Raw genomic sequence first — 6,000 nt, 5'->3', positions numbered from 1 at the left:
GTAATGAAAAACATGCAGAAGCACATTCTGCAGTTATGAATCAATTTTCTATCACAACTATCATTTTTATTAGCTACAATACTAATTGAGTTTCTTTGCAGTTACCTCAGTTCATCTCATTATTAGCAGAAGATGTATTAAATTGAGAATCAGAGCCTGTGGTGATCTCATGGAGGTAGGTTCATAATGAAGGAATAAAAGCACCCATTTCTGCAGCTATGTTTCATGAAGTTTCTTCAGCTTCTGAGGCTGACAGGTAAATGTTTACATGCCACAGGAAAACTACGAAGAGTGGGAAGAAATATGATGTGTAGGAACCAGTGATGGTTCTCCTACTGCCATGAGCTTATTAGAGCCTTCTTAGGTGTGAGCCAGTGGAACCCAGGCAGGAACAGTGCCACAGCCCACTCAGCTGCCTTTTGTCACTTAAAGCCTTGCTAGCCTGATTGCATTCTCTGCTCACAGGGCTTATGAGCAGAGTTCCCTGCAAACCTGACATCACTCCACAAAGATGTCTCAGATCCTGAGCTTAGTCAGAATAACAGGTCAGTATCAGTTTTTCTTTTCCACATAACACAGGGGAATAGCTGTTACATGAATTCTGAGCAAAACTGTCTCCAAATTATGGGTTTTCCACATGAAAACCAGTCTGGCAAATATCCCTTGTGCCATGTCACACAGTGAGTTGTGTTGGTAAATTGATCAGTTTTCAAATAACAAGTCAGCTGCATCAAAGTTCTGTAATAATGATCTAGTCTCTTTTTTTCTCTTAACTTTAAAAATATTTTGTATACATTTGTATATCTTTAGTTATTATATATCTGAAATTAAGAGGTTATCAGGAAATGCTGCTAGTAATTGACTTTGGGGCTAGAAAATGGGTGTAGACATGAAATGTTAACACTGGAATATCCCCTGCTATCTGGAAGGACTTGGCATGCAGTGAGCTGTAAGGTTTGGTATGTGTGATAACCAAGATCAAAGTTACCTTTTGCTTGCAGGTCTGTCCATTGTGGACAGAGCCAGGTTAATCACCAGGCTGGTTTATGCAGGTGAGGAGGAAAAGGGATTATGACCACCAGTAGCACAAAGTGGTGAAGGAACCAAAGAAGGTGACTTAAAGCTGTAAAATGTCATTGGTGCCACCAGGTGGACTGAACAGAATGGCTGCCAGGGAGAGGTTTGGCATGAACAATTCTGTAAGCAGCAGAGGAGCAAGAGAATGGCATTGAGTTAGTTCAGAACAGGAGAGTCTCTATAGGTGAAGCAAACAGCCAGAATCGATTAATCAGACTTCAAACTTGAAGAGGAGGAGGAAGCCCATGTGTTTGCCTGTAAGTCTTTGGGGGTTTTCCAGAGTTTTTCCTCCTACAGAGCTGTATGTTCTGGTTTTTGTTGCAGGATATGTTCTTAGGCCTCAAAGTCACAACAGGTCTTACCTCTTTCAATCTGTGAAACTTCATCTAACACCCATTTGCATGTAGCAATAACTGCTTTCGGCTAAAACTGTGTCTTCTAGGTAAGTATTAAGAGCTGAACCATTCAGCACTCTCTCTGACAGTTTGCTGTAAGAGATAATACCCACGTTGGATCCGAGTTCTGTTTCTTGTCTGAAACATGAAAAAGGCTTTGCTCAAGGCAGTAGTTGCTCACTGTCTTCCTGTTCTATTTGAGAGAGCTCTCTCACAACTATCCTATGCAGTGCTTGGGAAAGAGTGGCTGGAAAGCAAGGTGAAAAGGAACCTGGAAGTGCTGCTTGACAGCAGCTGAACATGATCCAGCAGTGTGCCCAGGTGGGCAAGAAGGCCAGTGGCATCCTGGCCTGTATCAAAAATAGTGTGGCCAGCAGGACCAGGGAAGAGATTGTGCCCCTGTACTCAGCACTGGTGAGGCCACACCTTGAATTCTGTGTTCAGTTTTGAGCCCCTCACAACAAGAAAGACATTGAGGTGCTGGAGCAAGACTAGAGAAGGGCAACAGAGCTGGTGAAGGGTGTGGAGCACAAGTCTTATGAGGAGCTGCTAAGTTGTTTAGACTGGAGAAAAGGAAGCTTGTGGGTGACCTTATCACGCTCTACAACTTCCTGAAAGGAGGTTGTAGCCAGGTGGGGTTCGGCCTCCTCTCCCAGTCAGCTACTGACAGGACAAGAAGACATAGCCTCAAGCTGCACCAAGGGAGATTCGAGTTGGACATCAGGAAGAATTTCTTCATGGAAAGGGTCGTTAAGCATTGGAATGGGTTGTCCAGGGTGGCGGTGGAGTCACCGTCCCTGGAAGTGTTCAAGAAATGACTGGATATGGCACTTCGTGACATGGTCTAGTTGACAAAATGGTGTTCAGTCAAAGGTTGGACACAGTGATCTTGGAGGTCTTTTCCAACCTTAATGATTCTATGATTCTTGGGAAACAAATATATTTTTCCTTGGAGGTACTTACACCCTGTGAGCAAATCATCTCTCTTTTCTTTCTGATAAAGCTAACCATAACAATCTCTTTAAACTTGGTATTATTAGGCCTATTTTCCAGACTCTAATCATATTTGAAGGGGTTTTTGACAGCCATCTGAATTTTATCAGTGTCTGTTTTTTGTTCAGTGTTTGCCCTAGGACTATTCACATGTATTTGATGAATTTATGGAGGGAAAGCCCCTTCTCAGCTTCCCCTCTCCTAGACTGAAGAAGCTGAGCTCCCATCTTCCAAAGTAGACTTTTACACTCCTCCATCCTGCACCCAGTCAACACAAAAATCCCCTTTCTCAACCAGGAGTAACGAGAAACACACACATACATATTATTCATCATCTTTCTCCCATGTCAGTGGTTTTTCTTACAGAAGTTCTGGGGTTTTGGGGTTTGTTTTGTTTTATTTTCAGGAGCTGCTAAATATTAACTTTTGTGCTTCTGGGCCATATAATTATTTCCCAGTCTGAACTTTATAGTGTTCTCTCTGTCTTTGACAGTAAATAAGTTCTAGAATATTCAAGGAGTGTCTTTTTCAGTCGTTCCCTTGTTGTCCATATCTGCTACCTGGTATACAGTGATAACCAGCAATCCAAGTGTGCTGCCTGTGCCAGCAAGCCCTGCTGGCACTTCAGACGGATGTGCTCGAGAATGAATGGGACGGAAAAGGGTTCTGCGGGGACCTGAGAAACCCCTCTTCAGTTGTTATTTGTAGCTAAATAGAGACACATCCTTATCTCCAAAAGAATACCTCATAATCATATTTATTCTCTCTCTTAGAAACCAAAAACTAATTCTTGCTGTTTAGATCTGGTTAGTCACTGAAAGAGGGATCATTTGCTCTAGGACTGAAAACCTTAAGTCACCTCAGAAGTCTAAGGATATGAGCCCAATGCTCCTCACAGACATGAAGAAACCTCTTTCTTAGGGATCAGCAATGGCACACAATATCCAAAAAGACTGAAAAATACAAGGAAGTTTATTTGTTGCAGTAGTTTTTTTCCAGCCCTATGCATTTGAAGGCAGTAAACTTGTTCTTCAGGGAATTAATGCCATGGGATGTGGCTATTGGATAGTCAAGGTCATTTTGAAATGTATTTGTACCAATTGAAGCACACTAAAGCATCCATGGTGCAAAGTTGACATTATGTAGTGTGACTTCACAGAGTGCACACATAAAGGAATCAGTTTAACTTTTGGCCTCCCTGCATTTAACTGACTGGTAGCTACTTACTCAAACAACAAGAGCATCAGCAATGAAACGATTTCTGTGTTCAACTGGATTTCACTGAAGTGAAAATGAAAAGTCCTGACAAAGAAAGGGGAGAGACAAGATCTTGTTTTACCATTTTGTTGACTTTCCTCTTCTAAATAAAAAGAATAAATTGTAATTAATATCATAAATCAATTTTTGAAGTGAATACCTCTCTAAGTATTAACAATAGACAAAAAAAATCTTATTAAAGAAATAGGGAGATGGCATCTTATATGACTCAAAGTCTCAGACTCCTGTTGAAAATTGATGTCTAAAGAGTCATGCTCAGCAAGCAAAAGGGCACAATTCTGCACCTGTACTTTCAAATGTCCTATAGTATGAGTTTGAAAGAACCCCTGCTGTGCAACATCTAGGCTCGGAGCAAGACTAGGCGCTGAGATCAATACAGACACTCAGAACCCTGCAATACTGATAGGCCATTACAGCAATTCTAAAATCAATGGAGTATTTAACAAGGTGCTAATATAATTCCATTGAGACCAAGATAGTGAGTCAGCCAAACATGCTTGTGACAAATTTTTGCAGAAGTATTTTCAGTTACTGCCTATTTTTGAGAAAAGGATAAACAGCAGTCTTCTTTGTGCATGGCATCCAAAACAACTCCATATGCCCAGCCTGCCCCCACTATGCAGCCCACATGGTGGTTGTACTAGGTGGTGTGCTTGAACCAGCCCAGCTGCTAAGACAGTCCTATCTAGCCACTCACTACCTATACCCAGCACCCAGTGTTATTGTTCTAATACACTGACAGGAGATGTACCACAGATAAAAAAAGCAATGCTCAGAACAACCTCTTCAGCTGCAGCCAATTATTTAAACTCCTGTAGAGCAACCTATATAGGATATTCCTCAAAGGTCACTTATAACTTAATGTAGGCCAGTAAACTACTCCTTCTTAACATCTAGTACATGGAGCAGATGCTATGACAGCAATATTGATGGAAAATTCTTTGTCTGCATGGAAGTGTGTGATCTGCAACTGCAGAAAAGGGATGAGGGAACAGGAATGACATTGCTATAATCAGTCACCTCGTTCATCCAGTCTCAGCTAGTGACTAGATACCAAAGGCATCGCTCTCTACAACAAAGGCAGTATAAAAGGCCCCTCATTCTGTCCATCCTCCCTCACTGCAATTTTCTGCACCCAGTTGTGCAGGCATCTTTTGGGAAAATATTCTAAAGTGGAACAGTCAAATTACTGTGTTTTTAAAAACAAAAACAACAACCACAAAAAAAAAGACAACTATCACCCAAAAGCAATTAACCTTGATCCTATTGCGCAAGTGGTTTGGATCACGGTCAACAGGCAATTGTGTAAGTGAGAGTAATTGCAAGTGGGGTGTGAAAAGGCTTGCATCAGAAGAGAAAATCTACATGGAACTATGACCTGAAAAAGCATGAGATAATCATCGTCTCAGTCCCAGAGACCTCAATTCTGGAGAGTTCATGAATCTGTCCTCTCTTCTACCCTGTTCAGCTGCTAAAAGAAGTTGTTGGAAGAAGCCTCTACCATACAAATTTAGATGCAAGCAGTGGACCAGGGAAACCTTTGATTCACATATAAGAATCTTTATTAAAGTTTCCTGACCTATGGAAACTGTTGCTCCAAAGATTTTTTTATGATATGGTATTTGCACACAGGAATTTGAGACTGCAGAGAGAAAAGAAAGATGAATTAAAAAAAAAAAAAAAAAAAAAAGGTAAAATTGGGGAGTCACTCAAAAAAGTAGATGCCACTTGCCATTGTTACTTCACACTTCTTATGTCAAGAATCATAGAATGGTTTGGGTTGGACAGGACCTTAAAGATCATTTAATTCCAACCCCTTGCCATGGGCAGAAACACCTCCCACTAGATCAGGTTACTCAGAGCCCCATCCAACCTTGTCTTGAACACCTTCAGGAGTGGGGCATCTACAGCCTCTCTGGGCAACCTGTTTCAGTGCCTCACCACCTCCGCAGTAATTAATTTCTTCCTAAAATCTAATCTAAACCTGTCATCTTTCGGTTTAAGGCCATTCCCCCTCATCCTATCACTAAGAACTGAGAGTAAAGCAGCTGGGTAAAAGCTTAAAGTGCTTGGGCTCCAAACCTCCCTTCCAGTCAATATCTGGAGCTGTGGGATTGAACATAGCTTGGCTAGAGGGAGATTTCCTTCTTTTTCACTTCTTCATCTTGCTTTCCTCCTCTCCTTTCTCCCTGATCGTAGTCCCTTTTATCTGTTCCCTGAATTTTGCCAGTTTCATTTGAGATGTTTTAAATTTACT

This window comes from Manacus candei, unplaced genomic scaffold (genome assembly GCF_025592945.1).
Source record: "Manacus candei isolate 608988 ecotype Guabito, Panama unplaced genomic scaffold, ASM2559294v1 h1tg000063l, whole genome shotgun sequence".
Classification (NCBI taxonomy): domain Eukaryota; kingdom Metazoa; phylum Chordata; class Aves; order Passeriformes; family Pipridae; genus Manacus; species Manacus candei.
The sequence above is the reverse complement of the archived record's forward strand: the minus strand, read 5'-3'. Positions refer to the sequence as shown.